At 44.9% G+C, this 21,040-nt stretch overlaps 1 long non-coding RNA gene and 1 pseudogene across 1 annotated transcript; one reads left to right on the plus strand and one right to left on the minus strand.

Moving 5' to 3' along the window:
- Positions 1 to 220: 220 nt before the first annotated feature.
- LOC132874134 (uncharacterized) lies at positions 221 to 3,527 on the minus strand. The gene is made up of 3 exons (XR_009651634.1): positions 3,082 to 3,527; positions 533 to 1,308; positions 221 to 255 (listed from the first exon to the last, which is right to left on the minus strand). It is a non-coding gene; the product is annotated as an uncharacterized LOC132874134 (long non-coding RNA).
- A 9,842-nt stretch (positions 3,528 to 13,369) lies between these two features.
- On the plus strand, positions 13,370 to 15,203 carry LOC132874190 (zinc finger BED domain-containing protein 5-like; annotated as a pseudogene).
- Positions 15,204 to 21,040: the final 5,837 nt, after the last annotated feature.

Here is a 21,040-nt window from a genome sequence, read left to right on the forward strand (position 1 = left end):
TTCCATTACAATTTATTCACTTTAAATCAATCATAATATAATATTGAGTCTGAGGCTTTGCAGTGCATCAGTACAGCAGGAATAGTGACAAGTCTCCATTTACGGTAGTTTTCAGTGGATTAACAGGAATTGTAGTGGCTCAGCACCACAGAAACAGTAGAAAAAAAGTCTCTTAACTCACAACCACAGCAAAAACTCTTCTGTGTTTGGGGACACCTTTAGGCCTTTGGGGACATGTTTAGGACTCACCAGCATCTGAATGAAATAAGGAAGAGAGATAAGAGACAGAATTAAATTAATTTTTATGGTTAACTTCCAAATGGTTTTCCAGACACAGGAATGCAAACCCATCACAAGGTAACAATGCAAAAAGGTGCCAGAGATACAGTCCTATCCAAAACAATGACATATTTTGACCTAAAAGGCTATTGTCACCTAAAAGTGACAAAATTGCACCCCTGTAGACAGTCCACTTATGTTCAAAATCAAACTTCATCTAAGACAAATGGGGTTACATAACTAGGTTTCTTACCTTAAGGTTTCTTCTTGAAGACATATTTCTTGTTGGACCGCACTGCATCCAAGAGATCCTTGTCTTTCAATACATTAGCATGGAAGTCCTTGCAGGAGAATGTGAAGTTACTCTTCACTTGTATCTCGGACTTAATCAGGTTCACAGAGCATCGGTTTCTAGTGTCTGTCCAGCATCCCGACATCAGAGAGAAGACTCTCTCCACTGACGCATTGGTAATGGGTATGCTTAAGATAAAAGAGGCAACTGCTGTCAAGTTTGGTGTGTGTGTGTGTGTGTGTGTGTGTGTGTGCTTGAGTAAGGTGGCCCACTTCTCCACAACTGGAGCTTCAGACTGCACGATGGCCTCTTGGCGTGGCAGAACGACGCAATGCTCATCATATAACGCATCCATGCCCAACTTCTTGCTTAGCTGCAAGACCTTTACAGCTTCACAGAGGTGGGAGAAGTTGAATGGGTTCTTCTGCAGTGCAAGACTAGCCAGTTTCTTCTGGTAGTTGGAGTCTGAGAAGTCATAGCGCTGCTCCAGGTAGGTGAGAGAGGACTGGTAGAAGTTGGACATGTCCTCTCTGAGCACAGCTGCCTGTGTGTCTGGAAACTGCTGGAGGAGTACATCTGTCTGGGCCCCAAAGAAACCATCACTCTGACGTTGCTGTAGCTTGGTTTTGAGGGTGAACATCATGTCGTACAGCTCACAGACAGTCCCATCTTCTTGCTCCAACACCAGCAGTGTCGTGGAAAATCTTCAGTGCATTGCTAAGGAAGGACAGGTAAACCTAAAAGAAGTAAGGAAAGTCAATGATCCTGTGTGCTGGCACTGTTTGCATCATCATAACTATTTCATGTAATCATATACAGTGGTGCTTGAAAGTTTGTGAACCCTTTAGAATTTTCTATATTTCTGCTTAAATATGACCTAAAACATCATCAGATTTTCACGCAAGTCCTAAAAGTAGATTAAGAGAACCCAGTGAAACAAATGAGACAAAAATATTATACTTGGTCATTTATTTATTGAGAAAAATGATCCAATATTACATATCTGTGAGTGGCAAAAGTATGTGAACCTCTAGGATTAGCAGTTAATTTGAAGGTGAAATTAGAGTCAGGTGTTTTCAATCAATGGGATGACAATCAGCTGTGAGTGGGCACCCTGTTTTATTTAAAGAACAGTCAAACAAAGTTCAAAGCTCAAAGTCTGATCTTCATAACACATGTTTGTGGAAGTGTATCATGGCACGAACAAAAGAGATTTCTGAGGACCTCAGAAAAAGCGTTGTTGATGCTCACTGGGCTGGAAAAGGTTACAAAACCATCTCTAAAGAGTTTGGACTCCACCAATCCACAGGCAGACAGATTGTGTACAAATGGAGGAAATTCAAGACCATTGCTACCCTCCCCATGAGTGGTCAACCAACAAAGATCACTCTGAGAGCAAGGCGTGTAATAGTCGGCGAGGTCACAAAGGACCCCAGGGTAACTTCTAAGCAACTGAAGGCCTCTCTCACATTGGCTAATGTTAATGTTCATGAGTCCACCATCAGGAGAACACTGAACAACAATGATGTGCATGGCAAGGTTGCAAGGAGAAAGCCACTGCTCTCCAAAAAGAACATTGCTGCTCATCTGCAGTTTGCTAAAGATCACGTGGACAAGCCAGAAGGCTATTGGAAAAATGTTTAGTGGACAGATGAGACCAAAATAGAAAATTTTGGTTTAAATGAGAAGCATTATGTTTAGAGAAAGGAAAACACTGCATTCCAGCATAAGAACCTTATCCCATCTGTGAAACATGGTGGTGGTAGTATCATGGTTTGGGCCTGTTTTGCTGCATCTGGGCCAGGATGACTTGCCATCATTGATGGAACAATGAATTCTGAATTATACCAGCGAATTCTAGAGGAAAATGTCAGGACATCTGTCCATGAACTGAATCTCAAGAGAAGGTGGGTCATGTAGCAAGATAACGACCCTTAGCACACAAGTCATTCTACCAAAGAATGGTTAAAGAAGAATAAAGTTAATGTTTTGGAATGGCCAAGTCAAAGTCCTGACCATAATCCAATCGAAATGTTGTGGAAGGACCTGAAGTGAGCAGTTCATGTGAGGAAACCCACCAACATCCCAGAGTTGCAGCTGTTCTGTACAGAGGAATGGGCTAAAATTCCTCCAAGCCGGTGTGCAGGACTGATCAACAGTTACCGCAAACGTTTAGTTGCAGTTATTGCTGCACAAGGGGGTCACACCAGATACTGAAAGCAAAGGTTCACATACTTTTGCCACTCACAGATATGTAATATTGGATCATTTTCCTCAATAATTAAATGACCAAGTATAATATTTTTGTCTCATTTGTTTAACTGGGTTCTCTTTATCTACTTTTAGGACTTGTGTGAAAATCTGATGATGTTTTAGGTCATATTTATGCAGAAATATAGAAAATCCTAAGGGTTCACAAACTTTCAAGCACCACTGTAGAGATTAAACCATGTTTCATGTAATCATATTTAGATTAAATAAAAAAGTTTAGTGCAATTAAAATATATTACCTGTAGTTCAAGGGGGTTGCCCTCACCATCTTGGTCTTCCCTGAACAGCAGCCACAGTGATTTGGGGCAATGCTCCTCCCCTAGTGAAAGAAAGAATGTCTTCAGGGCTACCCAGCTGTCATGAAGTCGCTTTACAGCTGGCCACAAGCTCAGCCATCTTGTCAGGACATGTCTGAGGAGAGACTGATACTCCTTCTCGACAAAGATGTAAACGGACTTCAGTTCTTCGACTCGCTTGGAAGATGTGGAGAAATAGCTGAAGATTTTGTTGACGACACTTTCAATGTCCAGATTCAGTCGATCTCCTGCGTGTTTTGCACTGTTGTGAACAATGTGGGCCACACAGTTCGCCTTCACAATGTCATTGTTTTTCTCTTTCAATTTTTGGAAGACAGAGTTGTACCTCCCATAATTTAGACTAGCATTGTCAGCAGAATATGCTGAGATCATGTCAAGTCCCAGTCCGTTCTCCTCCAACTTGGTGTGGATCTGGTTAAAGATGGCAGCAGATGTCTCATTACTGTCTTCATAGAAGTCGAGGACCTTTGACTGCACTCCCAGCTCTGGTGTCCAATAACGTACAGATAGTGGGAAGAGCTTGGTGGTCCCATGGTTGGAGGCATCTGAAGCCACTGAGAAGAATGGTCTGTAGACTGTGGACACACACAGATAGATAACATATAAACACATAAAAACAGCTAATTATAACAAATACAAGAGACTGATTTACAGTTGTGATGATTACTGATTTTATATAAATAAATATACCTTTTCAAAAATAATATTTGCTTTTGTTTGTTTGGGACTGGGCGACTATAAGGAATAATGAAATGCTGCTTACAATCATATAACGATACACAGAGCCTGGTTTCATGAAGGCACGGATGAGCAGCATTATGTTAGCTAACTGATGCAGTTTCAGTGAACGGTAGCAACACCCCACTGATCCAGGGAAAGGCAGTAATAGTACACATTTTTACTGTTGTTCAATAGGTTGGATATTGGATATTAGACAAGGACACTCATAACTTTTGATATATAGGACAGATTATTTTCAAACAACTCATTGTGATGTCTCCATGACCATCCAGGCTAGCTGGCATATCACCAGACAGTACAATAAACATTTGAAACAGTATTGTTAATAACAGTGTTATTTAAAAGCAATACTATGAGCTGATTTTATGCACTTCAATTAAATAAGATGCCATGTACATCACAAACTAAATGTCTTTGTCCAATATCCAATCAATTCAGCAGTCAGACCTGACTTTTAACTAGATGATTAGCTAACATTAGCTCACTGACATTAGCCAGATAGCTAACACAACACTGTTACATCCATTAATATAACTTTTAACTTTACCTTTGGTTGTTGTCTCTCGTTGCTCATTCAGTGGTCTTCTGAGGACTTTCAAGCAATCTTCGACGGAGGCAGGGGCAAGCATGTCCGTGACGATGGCTTCTGCCTTTGTCCGACCACATGCCATCCTCTTCGCAATGTCGGAGTCCTGATACATCGTTGCAGCTAGCTTTGTGCCACAATCTCCTGCCCAATATGATATTGCGTGATGGACAGTGTGATACATACTCATCACCTCTGCCGCAGTCACTTTGTCAGCTAGAGAGTCGTTTTTAGGTCAGAGGAAAGCATCCATAGATTTAGACGTTTCTTTCTGTTGCACACATTTCTTGTGAGTCTCCACGAGCCTGTGTCGTTTCACATCGTATTCCCCGCCATGTCCAATTGAGAAAGATGTTTTGCAAAGGTCACAAAAAGCCCTCTCGGTATCCCCCTCAACCCCTTTCAGCCACAAATATTCATTTTCCCACTCTTTCCTGTACATACACCTTCTCTTTTTAACTGGAGGTGGCGGTGCCTCACCTGCCATCTCCCCAGTACCTTTTTCCATTTTTTAATATGAAAGCAATGCATGCGTTGCACCTGCGTCCCCCGTCACTGTCTGTGCACGTGAGTGCAGTGTCATGGCAACAACAAAAAGTTGACAACAACCAGTCAGTTGTGAGGGGTGTGTGTGTGGTTTTGTTCTACAGTCTATAGTGGCAACGGTGGTGTGCTGAAATATCAAGTAATATTCGTTTGGCTGCCTGGGTGGCCCGGGGAGAGCGACATCCCCCTCAGCAAGCATCGATTATGCGGGACACGTTCTGAATTTGCGGGACGCATAAATTCGGCTTCAAATGCTGTACACGCACGCGCTATGCGGGACAGGTGGTCACCCTAATCCTGTTCTACAGGGTCGCAGGCAAGCTGGAGCCTATCCCAGCTGACTACGGGCGAAAGGCGGGGTACACCCTGGACAAGTCACCAGGTCATCACAGGGCTGACACATAGACACAGACAACCATTCACACTCACATTCACACCTACGGTCAATTTAGAGTCACCAGTTAACCTAACCTGCATGTCTTTGGACTGTGGGGGAAACCAGAGCACCCGGAGGAAACCCACGCAGACACGGGGAGAACATGCAAACTCTGCACAGAAAGGCCCTCGCCGGCCACGGGGCTCGAACCCGGACCTTCTTGCTGTGAGGCGACAGCGCTAACCACTAAACCACTGTGCCGCCCGACTCTAATTTCACCTTCAAATTACACTCACAGATATGTAATATTGGATCATTTTCCTCAATAAATAAATGGCCAAGCATAATATTTTTGTCTCATTTGTTTAACTGGGTTCTCTTTATCTACTTTTAGGACTTGTGTGAAAATCTGATGATGTTTTAGGTCATATTTATGCAGAAATATAGAAAATTCTAAAGGGTACACAAACTTTCAAGCACCACAGTAACTGAAAGAGCTAGGTTAGTGAATGTTGTAACACTAACTAAGGGACCTGAGTCAACGAAGATTGTACTGTCAAGATACTTGTGCAAACAAAGACTCACTTTTTCAGCTTTTTCTAATACTATTTCCCTTTTTTCCTCCCACTCCCCTCTTTTTTTTTCTTTCTTTCTGTGTTCATCTGGTTTGATGTTTGTGCTTTGTTTGAATGATTTGTGGCATAGCTCCAGGCCCAGTTTTGGGCATGGGTTTCCTCAGGCCTTGGCCTGCCAATGGTGATGCATTTTCTGCTTGCTGTGGACTACAATGAGCTCATTGTTCTCTTTAACATTGGAATTGCCCAGCGCTTTGTGCAGCGGTGCCTCTGTGCTCACTTTCTGGATCTGTGGCACGGTGTTCTGAGCAATATAGCCTGGTGGTGTCATGGTGGCTGTGCAGGTGGTGTGGGACATACCCTCGTATGCCTTTTAACTGTGGCCAGCTACACCACTGGAGTGACATCCTGATCTCTTTTGGTGGCCTTTTTTTTTTTGTCATTGTAAAGCTAACTTGGATGTGAGAAAGGCACTATATAAGTTAAACTTATTATTATTATTATTATTATTACCTCGCCCGCTATGGAGTAAGCGGGGCGAGGTATTGTTTTCAGTCGGGTTTCTTTGTTTGTTTCTTTGTTTTTTTTTTGTTAACGATATTACAGGAAAACAGCTAGATCAATCTTCATGAAACTTTCAGGATAGATGGGCATTGGTCTCAAATAGAACCTACAACATTTTCAAAATCGTTTTTGTTGTGGCTAAGAAAGAAAGAAAGAAGAAAGCACAACTTTATTCACCCCACACTTGTGAAATTTCCTCTCTGCATTTAACCCATCTGAAGCAGTGAACACACACATACAGAGCAGTGGGCAGCCATGCTAACAGCGCCCAGGGAGCAGTTAGGTGCCTCACTCAAGGCCATCCCATATTAACCTAACCGCATGTCTTTGGACTGTGGGGGAAACCGGAGCACCCGGAGGAAACCCACACAGACACAACATGCAAACTCCACACAGAAAGGCCCTTGCCGGCTGCTGGGTTTGAACCCGGAACCTTCTTGCTGTGAGGCAACCGTGCTAACCACTACACCACCGTGCCACCCAGTGGCTACTGCCTCATGTAGAGGAGGTAGCCACTATGTCATCATGCTGTAAGAATGTAAGAGTGTAACAATCGTGCACTGTGCATGCGCATAAACGTGTTCTGATTAAAATGGCTGGTGAGTGTATACAATTCGGTTTACCATTTGAAATAAATGGCCTAGACTAAAGAAATTGCTTTCAGACATGTTTATGCTTATTACAGAGGGAAAATGTGTTCCACTGAGCTCTAGCGCTGGGCCATTTCCGGGAAATAAGAGTTTTAGTCATGGCGACAGCGTGTGTGTGTGTCAGCCTCGGTTCGGAGGTTTCAGTTTCGAAAACTGTAAGAGGTAAGAGTAGAATAATATAAAGTACAGACACTTGGTATATTTTACTTCTGTGATTTTTAAATTGTTTATTTTTGGATTACGCTTCATTTTTGTGGCTACTGCCTCATAGAGTGTATATATATATATGGGCGGCACGGTGGTGTAGTGGTTAGCGCTGTTGCCTCACAGCAAGAAGGTCCTGGGTTTGAGCCCCGGGGCCGGCAAGGGCCCTTCTGTGTGGAGTTTGCATGTTCTCCCCGTGTCCGCGTGGGTTTCCTCCGGGTGCTCCGGTTTCCCCCAAAGACATGCAGGTTAGGTTAACTGGCGACTCTAAATTGACCGTAGGTGTGAATGTGAGTGTGAATGGTTGTCTGTGTCTATGTGTCAGCCCTGTGATGACCTGGCGACTTGTCCAGGGTGTACCCCGCCTTTCGCCCATAGTCAGCTGGGATAGGCTCCAGCTTGCCTGCGACCCTGTAGAAGGATAAAGCAGCTAGAGATAATGAGATGAGATATATATATATATATATATATATATATATATGCTATATTTACTGTATGGACATGGGATCAGAAAACAATTTTATTTATAAGCAGTAGCCACATGTACCCATAGGGTACCTATTTTTTTCACGATATCTTCCTTCATATTCATCATAAGTGCTACCGGGAGAGGTTTATTTTGCCTGGCAACACTTATTATTATTATTATTATTATTATTATTATTATTATTATTAACTGAGAGACTCAGTTGCATTCCGGTAATTTTAATAATATGAATGGACCACTCAGAATTTTGATTTTTAATCAACACTCAATTTACATTCTCTCTTCATGATGTGTGGAGTGAGTGGAGCTCTGAATCATGGTGTGAAATCTCTTTGTGAAGAATGGATTTGTCCAAACAGTATTAAATAGATGTTCTTATGAAGACAAAGTCAACAGTTTGAATAGAGCAGCTTAGTGGAGTGGCTTGAGGAACAAAGGTCGTGAAAGAGTGAGTGATTGTATTTTGATTTCTGACTCACGATGTAGACAGACTGAAGTCTCTGGATAATGCAGCTTGGCAGAACTCAAAATTAAAGAAATACTCCAGCGGTTTTCAACCTATTATCCTCTATTATAACTATATTGTATGTGTATACTTTATTACCACTACAGTAATTTTGATGTGTTATTGTGTTCTGAGAACTCCACTCCAGGGTTATCAGTTTAGCAACTTTGTCTCTGTTTTAGAGGGCTTTCATGACTTTTTTTTGTAATTGAATGAGCCTAGCAGCAAATCTAGTGACTTTTTTGAACAGATTGGCCTTGCACTCGATACAGCTCTGCAACTCACATAACAGCTGCTGATTACACGAGTTGAGAGAGTAAGATCAGTTGACTCACCACCAGTATGTAAGGCCTGACTGAGTTGCACTTGGACAAGCCAATGTTCTCAAACAAGCAGTCACTGATCACTATTGTGTGTCCACCCACATTGTTTGTTCTTTGTTTAAAACTCTCATCTTGGTGATAAATACAAATAATAAAAGTGAGCTATTCCATCTGGAGCCACTTCTATTAAGTCTATTTCCCAACTATTCACTACCACTGGTTCTTCTTTTCTGTGTTCCTGATAGAAATTATAGAATTTTCCATATTATTATTTATAGAATTTTATATAGGTTCCAGTCAACGAGGGTGATCATCTAATGTCATGAAGGCATGTTCTAGCTCATGCAGTGGAGAGCAACTGCAGAGTCTGACTCATAAAAACCCATGAAGTTTTACATTACAGGCATTTAGTTGATGTTCTTATCTAGAGTGACGTATAACATACCCAGAGCAGCCTGGGGTTAGGCTCCTTGCTCAAGGGAACTTCAGACATTCCTGCTGGTCCAGGGAATCAAACCAGCAACCTTTTGGGCCCAAAGCTGCTTCTCTAACTATTAGGCCATGGCTTCCCCATGCTTGTGATGTGGTGATGTTCCACAGCATCAGCGAAAGTCAGACAACATTTCTAACCAACATGCAATGTTTTAAGTCCAGCAAGCATCACATTAAGTCAGTGCTGTGCAGCACTGGATTAAGTCGAGCACAACTAGTCTGTGATGGATGTTCTGGAGGAGCTGGCAATCTTAGCAGTTTTTCCATTTATGAAAACATAATGGCTAACTAGCTTTAGCTTGGGTCACATGCTATCACTGTGAATCGATGGTATCGGTTCTCTGACATTATCCAATATTCTCCGTACTTTTATTACTGTTATTCTTGTGGTATAGTAGAGTAGAGTTTTTGCCTTGAGCCTTGTGTTTATTTCCACCCATGTTTATACTTTGTGGTTAATGTTGTACTTTAAATCATGGACTGTTACAGATGGCTAGGACAATAATTAGAATATACTTTATAGCTAGTTAGCTTATAGGTTGGTTGATGTCAAATCAAATTGAAGAACTGACTTCTTCTTTCGGCTGCTCCCATTAGGGGTCCACACAGCAGATCTGTTCTGCATAGGTTTTACACCAGATGCCCTTCCTGATGCAACCCTCCCCAGTCTATCTGGGCTTGGGACCACCACTAATGCCGCTTTTCCACTACCAACGCGGCTGAGTTGGGCTGAGCTGTGCCGTGCTGAGTTGGGCTGAGTCGAGCTGAGTGGGGCTGTTGGAGTTGCATTTCGACTACAACCGCGCTGAACCGTGCTGGCTGGAAGTGGGTGGACACATTGGGTGGAGTTAGCGAAAGTGGGTGGACGTCACGTGATGTCGTTAGGCGGCGCAAATAGTGACATCAGTGACCTTTGAAGCGGTAGTCTCACGACCCGGATAGTAAACAATAAACATGGAGGACATGGAGTCGTTAGTGTTGCTGGTCTTGGTGCTGTGGCTTATTGTCACCGACAACGCCAACAGATACTGGCAAGAGCGTATAGATGAGGCGAGGCGCATAAGGCTTCAGAAATTCTCGTAATTCGTAATTCTTCTTCTTCCGGGTTTATGGTGTTTACAGATCCCAGCGTGCTCGCGGGGCGTGTGTGGGCATGTGAGGACACTCCTCCTCACCAATCAGTGCACAGGGGAGTGTCTCCTCATGCCCCTAGCCCCACTTGGCTCGGTTTGGCTCGCTTCAGCCCTACTCCAAAACCGTGCGAGTTTTGGGTGCTGAGCAGGGCTGAAGCGAGCTGAGTCGTGCTGCTCTGAGGTAGTCGAAACGCGAGCCGTGTCGGGCTGAAGTGAGCTGAAAAAGGGTAGTGGAAAAGGGCCATAAGTATGTATTATTTTGTACAACCCCAGTGGCGGGCAGCACGGTGGTGTAGTGGTTAGCGCTGTCGCCTCACAGCAAGAAGGTCCTGGGTTCGAGCCCCGGGGCCGGCGAGGGCCTTTCTGTGTGGAGTTTGCATGTTCTCCCCGTGTCTGCGTGGGTTTCCTCCGGGTGCTCCGGTTTCCCCCACAGTCCAAAGACATGCAGGTTAGGTTAACTGGTGACTCTAAATTGACCGTAGGTGTGAATGTGAATGGTTGTCTGTGTCTATGTGTCAGCTCTGTGATGACCTGGCGACTTGTCCAGGGTGTACCCCGCCTTTCGCCCGTAGTCAGCTGGGATAGGCTCCAGCTTGCCTGCAACCCTGTAGAAGGATAAAGCGGCTAGAGATAATGAGATGAGATGAGATGAGAACCCCAGTGGCTGGGTATTTTACCTAATCTGCATGTCTTTGAACTGTGGGGGGGAAACTGGAGCACCCAGAGGAAACCTACACAGACACGGAGTAAACATGCAAACTCCACACAGAAAAGCCCCCGTCAGCCATGGGGTTCAAACTATAGAACCCTTCTTGCTTTGAGGCAACAGTGCTAACCACTACATCACCCAAAAAAAAATCTTATTACCAATCTGATATTGTCCAAAAACTCTGGATCAGTACTGGATTGGATTTGATATGTTTTCTTACCCCATCCACTCATTTATTGACTCGGACCACGAACTACTAATTAAATACATATTTCTAAAATAGTGAATTCTGGTTCTTTTTAGACAGTCAGATCATTTAACTAGGCTTTGGTTCATAACAGAACTAAAAAAGCACTCAGTAGAGTGTATACCTCTGCCAAACCACATATTCGGAAATGTGCATCAAAATCTAATTAATTGTTCCTTGGGCCCATGGCCCACCTTTCCTCAAAATTTCATCAAAATCCATTCACTCCTTTATGATTTACACTGGGAACAGCAAACAAGCAAACAAACAAATAAACGGAGGCGAAAAATAATCTCATCCAACAAAGTTAGCAGAGGTAAAGATACATAGCTGGCAACTGAGAGATGTATTTTGATTGGAAATTGCATCACTTCATTTGAGTCTCATCTCATTATCTCTAGCCGCTTTATCCTTCTACAGGGTCACAGGCAAGCTGGAGCCTATCCCAGCTGACTACGGGCGAAAGGCGGGGTACACCCTGGACAAGTCGCCAGGTCATCACAGGGCTAACACATAGACACAGACAACCATTCACACCTACGGTCAATTTAGAGTCACCAGTTAACCTAACCTGCATGTCTTTGGACTGTGGGGGAAACCGGAGCACCCGGAGGAAACCCACGCGGACACGGGGAGAACATGCAAACTCCACACAGAAAGGCCCTCGCCGGCCCCGGGGCTCGAACCCAGGACCTTCTTGCTGTGAGGCGACAGCGCTAACCACTACACCACCGTGCCGCCACTTCATTTGAGTGTCAAAGCTAAATAAAAATTAAGAAAATAAAAACCCAAATAAGTTAACAAAACCAAAACACAAGGCAATTTGCATAAATTTGCATGAATAGGAGGTTTATTACACAAACATTTTAATTTCTTAATGATTTATTTAATGTAAAATGAACCAGGTCAAGGACACTTCACAAAGCATGTTCACACAGACAACTTTATAAATCATTTGCGTTTGTGACAACTATGGGGTGGTGTAGTGGTTAGCGCTGTCGCCTCACAGCAAGAAGATCTGGATTTGAGTCCCATGGCCGGCGAGGGCCTTTCTGTGCGGAGTTTGCATGTTGTCCGTGTGGGTTTCCTCCAGTTTCCCCCCACAGTCCAAAGACATGCAGATTAGGTTAACTGGTGATTCTAAATTGACTGTGAATGGTTGTATGTGTCAGCCCTGTCCAGGGTGTACCCTGCCTTTTGCCCGTAGTCAGCTGGGATAGGCTCCAGCTTGCCTGTGACCCTGTAGAACAGGATAAAGTGGCTAAAGAAGATGAGTTTTTTTTTTTCAAATTAGCATTTGAAATTAATCAAGTCTGGAATATGCTACCATAGTCAGTCAGGATATTTGCTCCTTACTTCCTGAATCAGCAGGTAAGATCAACAGTGCTGTCAGTGGGGTTGAATTGGTTGATGAACCCAGTTTAGAACAGCACCTGTGTTTGTGCCATAAAAAGAAATGGCAGTGCACAAACGAAATAAGTGAAGGGCAAACATTTTTAGCTCATCCTGAAACTTGCAGATAGTGACGCACTGTGTGATGTGATTTATACACAATCATTTTGCTCCAGAATTTTATTCTGTAGAGCAAAGCCATCTGAGTTGTGATCGAAATGGATGCCTTTAGCGAATCTCTTTCTGCTGTCACATCTAGCTTTAACCATAAGGATACAGTGCTGTGCAAAAGTCTTAGGCACATGTAAAGAAATGCTGTAGATCAGTGGTTTTCAAAAGGTGAGGCGCGCCTCCCCTGGGGGCGCCAAAGAGTCACTGGGGAGGCGCGGAGAAACACTAGCAGAAATACCGCAATCCCTCAAATTTATAGCCTGGCCCCTAATAGTAGTCTGCCTCTTTTAGTAGCCTGGTCTAAAACAATTTTCAGCAAATAAAAACCTATTGTATTTGTTATTGTATTTAAACTTATACTCCTTCATATTATAGCCTGCCCCTATTTGTAGCCTGGTCCAAACGATTTTTGTTAATAGTCGCCGTGACTACTATTGGAGGACTTACGGTATAACGATCACATTCTGTAAGCATCTCCAGTGGGCTAGTTCTTCGTGTGTGTATGAAAAATGCATCGTTTTCTTCTTCTACCACAACAGAAATCAGCAGAGGCGGAGGAGTCCGGAGCTAAAAAACGTAGGAAATATGATCCTGATTATTTAAAATTAGGTTTTACATGGGCAGGTTCTGAGAGCACACCTCTGCCACAATGTGTGGTGTGCAAAGAGATGCTAGCAAATGACAGTATGCGCCCATGCAAACTGCGGCGTCATACGGAAACAAAACACACAAATTTAGTCAACAAGCCACTCGAGTTTTTTGAGAGGAAACTTGATGAATTGCGGTCACAAAAAGCAGTTATGCGCTCGTTTGGCACCATGAACATCAAGGCAACGGAAGCATCTTATCGTGCAGCTCTCCGAATAGCGAAGGCAGGCAAGCCTCATAGTGATGGAGAGACATTTTTGCTCCCTGCAGCAAGAGAAATGTGTTCAGTGATGCTGGGAGAAGCAGCTGCCACTAAACTCGACACCATACCCATGTCTGACAACACCATTCAGCGACGAATATCCGACATGGCTTACGATGTCAAAGAGCAAGTCGTAAACTGTGTTCGTCAAAGCCCCATCCACGCCATTCAACTGGACGAGTCCACTGACGTCGCACACTGCGCTCAATTGATGGTTTAAGTCCGGTTTATCAATGAGCAAAGGGTGCACGAGGATTTTTTGTTTTGTGTTCCCCTCCCTGCCCGCACAACAGCAGATGAAATTTTCAAGGCCTTGAATGAGTTTTACCAGAATGAGGGACTTGAGTGGAGCTGATGTTATGGCATATGCACAGATGGGGCAAGAGCCATGACCGGCCGTCACAGCGGTCTTGTGAAACAAGTGCAGACCGTTGCCCCTGCCGCTGTCTGGAATCACTGCATCATCCATCGCCAGGCATTAGCAGCAAAAACGATGCCTAAAGAATTGTGTGTCGTTCTGGATGAGGCAGTGAAAGTTGTAAACACAATTAAATCACGTGCCTTAAACGCGCGCCTGTTTTCCATCTTGTGCGACGAAATGGGCGCTCGCTTCAAGCAGCTAGCTGCTCCTGCATTCCGAGGTGAGGTGGCTCTCTCGGGGCAAAGTCCTCACCAGGCTCTGTGAGTTGCAAGATGAAGTCCTCCTCTTTCTCACTGAGATAAACTCTCCTCTTGCTAAACACCTGGCAGATATGAACTGGCTCGCTATGTTGGCCTATCTGGCCGACATTTTCGATAAGATCAACTCCCTCAATACCTCTCTCCAGGGCAAAGAGGGTCATGTCTTCACTGCACACGATCAAGTGACTGAATTCAGGAGGAAGCTGGATGCGTGGTGTGCTCGTGTTGGAAGGGGCTCAATGGAAATGTTCCCAACCTTGGAGGATGTGCTGGAGAAGACAGCGCTGCCGCCTAGCTCTGTCCAACTGGTCATCACCGCACATCTGAACGGGCTGCGTGATCAGTTTGCCAAGTACTTTGGAGAGGAGCCACTGGGAAACCAGTGGATCAGAAATCCTTTTTCTTTCCCAGCCACAGCCCGCGATGCACTGAGCCTTCAAGAGGAGGAGGATCTTGTCGAGCTGAGCTCAAACTTGGACTTAAAGCAGAGACTGGTGGAAATGCCGATTACGCGTTTCTGGTTGAGTGTCGAGAGTGAGTTTCCCCATGTGTCCGCCAAAGCCATGAGAGTCCTGATCCCCTTCACCTCCACTTACCTATGTGAATGTGGGTTTTCCGCGCTCACCCTGATCAAAAACAAATACCGCTCAAGGCTACAAGTGCAGGATGACTTGCGACTTTTTCTGTCTTCTGCACAACCCCGCATCGAACATCTGTGCGCATCGAAGGCGCGCCCTCATTGCTCGCATTGAGAATGTTCTTACACGCATAGGCGAGAAACAGAAATAGGCTATCAACAACACATAAGCTATGCCTAGTTCTTAAAATAATAAGAGGTTTTCAATGTGCACAAGTAGCCTAAATCTCGGAATATGTTCTTTCCAATGACATTATTAAGTTTACGTCTGTTAAATTCAGGTTTTCATGTTTTTTTTCTGTTGTTGACGTGAGTTCAATTTTACATTGGCGTCTGTTTAATTCATGTATTAATATATTTTATTATATCACATTATTTTATTATCATATTTTATGAATGAATTTTAGGAATGTTTTTTTTTAAATGGATGTAGGCCTACTTTGTTACAAGAAAAACAATTTGATACATTAAACAAAAGAAGAAAAAACATGTATTGGCCTATCAGTTATTATTGAAACACACCTGTGTGGGGAATATTTAGGTTTGGGTTAGGGGGGCTCGGTTGTCTTGACCTACTCCAAGGGGAGGCTCGCATTCAATGAATTTGAAAACCCCTGCTGTAGATCAAAAATGGCTTAAAATAATGAAATGAAATGTTTCAACATTAACAAAAATACTATAAACAGCAGTAAGCCATAATAAATGAAACAAAATCAATATTTGGTGTGAGACGTCCCTTTGCTTAAAAAAAATAGTAGTCTCAGGTACAATGAGTGCAGTTTGATAAGAAATGAGCTGTAGGTTTTACTGAGCATCTCGCAGAGCCAGCCACAGTTCTTCTGGACACTTTGTCACACTTGCTTCTTCATTTTGCAGCAAAACCCAGTAGCCTTCATTATATTTTCTTTTTTCATCTGAAAAGTGGTCTCTTATGAAGAGACGTGTGTTTTTATTAAAACACACGTCCTTTCCGTTTTCTGGTTAAAAGTACGTCGTGCGCATTCTGGCTGCCACTTCTCACCGGAGCTTTTTTTTATTTTATTTTCTCTCCTTTTTTTATTTTAATTTTTTTTCTTTTTTCTGTGTTTGATGTTTGTTTGTGTTTTTTTCCGCCAGTGGTGGTCTAGTTCCGGACCCAGTTTTGGACGTTGGTTCCCTCCAGGCCTTGGTTCGCTGTAGGTGATGCCTGTGCTCCCAACTACTGACTGCAGTGAGCTCATTGCTCATTTTAACATCGTGGTTGTCCAGCGCTCTGTGCTTTAATGCTTGGCGTGATGTTCCAAGCGATGTTGCTCGGTGGCATCGCGGCAGCTGTGCAGGCGGTTTGGGACATACCAGCGCTTTGCATGGCGGTGTTTCTGTGCTCGCTTTGTGGATCCATGGCGTAGTGTTCGAGCGATGTTGCTGGCGGCATCACGGCGGCTGTGCTGGAGATGTGGGACTTGTTTTTGTGCACCTTTTGGTGGGACTGTGGCTGCTACACCACTGGAATGACATCCTGACCTCTATTTGGTGGACTTTTTTCTGCCTATTATTGTAAAGCGACCTTGGGTTTTGAGAAAGGTGCTATATAAATTGAACATATTATTATGTAACATGCTGCTCAGATACAAACTTTTTTTTACTGTAACATTTAATTTTGTGCTGTAAAACGAACGTTTGGACTCTAAAATGTTTTTGTACTGGCTCGATAATGTAGACGTCATAAAATAGAAATCTATAACTGTCAGTGTGCGAGTGTGACGGATGTAAGCACAGATATATTCACTAACCATAAACAGTACGAGACAAACAAAGTGTGCAAAACACACAACAGGCAAACAGCCCAAAGGAGCAGGTGAGGTCATAATCGTGGAAACAGGCAGGAGGTCAAACGAGGCGTGGACAGAGTATCAGAGGCAAGACTAATACGAGCACTATATACGAAAAATGAGAATCAAGAACCAGGAAGTCAACTAGAACGAGGAACAAGGAAACTAGGAACAAGGAAAAAAGGCTTAGTATGGCACGCTAGACGTAGCGTAATGCTTCACGTCGTCCTTTACTCGGAGCAGTCCTTAAATAGTCCAAACATAGTTCATTGATTAGCAGCAGGTGCACCTTGTTGACGGCACACGTGCTGTAGCCCTCTCGGCACACGCGCAGCCCGAGGCACGCCTTAAAGTGCATGTGCCACCCCCCAAAGAGCTCCCTCTGGGAGTGAGAATACATAATAATAAGTCCCGGTGGGGGTTCGGGTTCAGGCTTGGGACATGACCTGGGTTCTAAGCTGGGCATAGACTTGACCTCAGGACTTGACTCTGGGCTGGACTTGGGCTCTGTGGACAATGAGGACGACAAGGATGACGTGGACGACGTGGACTCTGGCTCTGTGGACGACGTGGATGACGAGGACTCGGGCTCTGGAGACGGCTCAGGTACAGACTTGGACTCTGGAGACAGCTCGGGTACAGACTCAGGCTCTGAAGACAGCTTGGGTACAGACTTGGGCACAGACTCGGGCTCTGGAGACGGCTCGGGTACAGACACGGGCTCTGGAGACGGCTCGGGTACAGACTCGGGCTCTGGAGATGGCTCGGGTACAGACTCAGGCTCTTGGCTGGACTCAGGCTCTTGGCTGGGCTCGGGCTCTTGGCTGGGTTCAGGCGTCTACTCTGGCTCTTGGCTGGGCTCTGGTGTCGGCTCTGGCTCTTGGCTGGGCTCTGGCTCTTGGCTGGGCTCTGGCGTCAGCTCTGGCTCTTGGCTGGGTTCTGGCATCAGCTCTGGCTCTTGACAGGGTTCTTGGCTTGGCTCAGGTGTCTTGGAGGGCTCTTGGCTTGGCTCGGGTGTCTTGGAGGGCTCTGGACTGAGCTCAGGTGTCTTGGAGGGCTCTGGACTGGGCTCAGGCGTCTTGGAGGGCTCTGGACTGGGCTCAGGCATCTTGGAGGGCTCTGGACTGGGCTCAGGCATCTTGGAGGGCTCTGGACTGGGCTCAGGCATCTTGGAGGGCTCTGGACTGGGCACTGGAGCAGGAACTGGCTCCTTCAAGGATGTTGGAGCAGGAACTGGCTCCTTGGAAGGCTCAGGAGCAGGAACTGGCTCCTCGGAAGGCTGAGGAGCAGGAACTGGCTCCTCGGAAGGCTGAGGAGCAGGAACTGGCTCCTCGGAAGGCTGAGGAGCAGGAACTGGCTCCTCAGAAGGCTCAGAAGCAGGGGCAGGATCCTCAGAGGGCTCTGGAGCGAGGGCAGGATCCTCAGAGGGCACAGGAACAGGAACAGCCACCAGCAAAGGAACAGGAATAGCTGCTGGAGGCACAGGCACAGGATCTGCTGCAGGCACAGGAACCACTGCAGGAACAGGAACAGCTGCTGGAGATACATGATCTGCTGCAGGCACAGGAACCACTGCAGGAACAGGAACATGAACAGCTGCAGGAACAAGAACGTGAACAGCTGCAGGAGGCACTGGCACAGGATTGGGTGCAGGCACAGGAACCACTGCAGGCAGCACAGGAACAGGAACCGCTGCAGGCACAGGAACCGGAAAATGAACAGCTGCTGGAGTCACAGGAACTGCTGCAGGCACAGGAACCGCTGCAGGCACAGGAACTGCTACAGGAACAGGAACTGCTGCAGGCACTGTATTGGCCCCTGGGGGGAGCTCTGGGGCAATGGTCTCCTCAGCTGAGGAGGCCCCAGGAGTGGTTGATCTTAGGAGGCGCTCTAGGGCAACGACCTCCTCCACTTCGTCAACCACTGGCCTGGCTACCTCTCCTCAAAAATTTTCAAGGGGTTCCTCTTTCATCAGTGACTCGTAGATTAACTGAAGGGTGGCGAAGAAAGTCTCAGACTTAGTAAGGCATGGGTGTTCCACCCGAATAAGGTAGTCTACCCATCTGTGTGCTCGTCCCACAATGAAGGTGAGGATTAGACTCACCCAGATGGGTTCGGGTGGCTTGGGTTCCAGGGAGCTTTCATGGAGCACCCAACAGTGGATACAGAATCCAGCTGGGTGAAAGTCTCTCTCGTACGGCATCGGGGTGTGGGCATTGGTACGTTGGCAAAAATAAGCTGTGAGTGGCATGGACAGGGAAACCCGGAAGCGACATGGAATTGGGTACTGGAATATATCTGCTACATCCATTTTGTGGTGAAGTATTCTGTCAGTGTGCGAGTGTGATGGATGTAAGTGCAGATATATACCCTAACCATAAACAGTATGAGACAAACAAAGTGCGCAAAACACACAACAGGCAAACAGCCCAAAGGAGCAGGCGAGGTCGTAATCGTGGAAATGGGCAGGAGGTCAAATGAGGCACAGACAGAGTATCAGAGGCAAGACTAATACGAGAACTAGATACGAGAAACAAGAATCAAGAAGTCAACTAGAACTAGGAACAAGGAAACTAGGAACAAGGAAACAAGGAAACTAGGAACAAGGAAACAAGGCTTAGTATGGCATGCTAGACGCAGGGTAATACTTCGTGTTGTCCTTTACTCGGCGCAGTCCTTAAATAGTCCAAACATAGTTCATTGATTAGCAGCAGGTGCACCTTGTTGACAGCACGTGCTGTAGCCCTCTCGGCATGTATGCAGCCCGAGGCATGCCTTAAAGTGCATGTGCCAAGGCACACAGGACTGACAATAAAGTTTGTATGAAAAAAAATAGGGTGCCCAAGGCTTTTGCACAGTACTGTAGCTGGTAGAGAAAATACTATTATAGTAATATAAATAGGATAATATTAAATTATTAAGAATGAACATGTAATGTGTTTTAAACAAATACAAATAAGAGTTGCACTACTTTTATTATTATTATGATTATGATTATTATTATGGCGGCATGGTGGTTAGCACTGTCGCCTCACAGCAAGAAGGTTCTGGGTTTGAGCCCAGTGGCCAGTGGGGGCCTTTCTGTGTGGAGTTTGCATGTTCTCCCTGTGTCTGTGTGGGTTTCCTCTGGGTGCTCCGGTTTCCCCTACAGTCCAAAGACATGCAGGTTAGGCTAATTGGTGACTCTAAATTGACCGTAGGTGTTAATGATGGTTTGTCAGCCCTGTGATGACCTGTCCAGGGTGTACCCTGCCTCTCGCCCATAGTCAGCTGGGATAGGATCCAATTTGCCTGTGACCCTGCACAGGATTAATGGATGGATTATTATTATTATTATTATTTGTTTGTTTGTTTTATTTTTTGCCAGGAAGGTTGGCTGGGTATTTGGTTAAGAGTAGAGTAGAGTAGAGTAGAGTAGAGTAGAGTAGAGTAGAGTAGTTCATTAGGGCTGGGATTCTGTGGGACACAACAAAAAAATTGCACCCACAGGAGATTTTTACTTTGATGCATGGGTGAATGAGCTCCAGAGATGTGAAACTCGTGGGACAAACAAACACTGTGTTCATTAAAATGAATGTGTGGTACAGCTCAATGTATTCACAGAGTTCATTAGTTTATCCTTAGTAACCACCTGGTGTAAATTAGGCTGCTAAGTTATTTTTAACAATTTTTTTTAAATACCACAGACAGGTATGAACAAAATAATACGTACCTGAGGTAGATTAAATAAATAGTCTTGCACACATCGCTAGTTGAGACCAGTTAATAATACAATGGAAAGAGGTATGGATATTTGGAGCACTAAACAGAAACTATTTAACAGTTATTTTACGAAATCGAGTCATATATGAACTGGGAGCTGACGAGGTGTGTAGTGCTGAGTTCTGCTAAACATTGGGCAGTCATATTGTGAAGTTCGCAGATGACACAGCGGTGGTGGGACAGATATCCCACGGCAAAGAGTCAGTGTACAGACAGGAGGTGGAGGACCTGGTGGACTGGTGCAGGGACAACAATCTCTGCATCAATGTGGGGAAAACAAAGGAGATGGTTGTGGACTTCAGGAGAGGTGACCACGCCCCCTCCCCCCTCTACATCGGACAAGAAGCTGTACAGATGGTACACAGTATCAAGTACCTGG

This window comes from Neoarius graeffei, chromosome 26 (genome assembly GCF_027579695.1).
Source record: "Neoarius graeffei isolate fNeoGra1 chromosome 26, fNeoGra1.pri, whole genome shotgun sequence".
Lineage (NCBI taxonomy): Eukaryota > Metazoa > Chordata > Actinopteri > Siluriformes > Ariidae > Neoarius > Neoarius graeffei.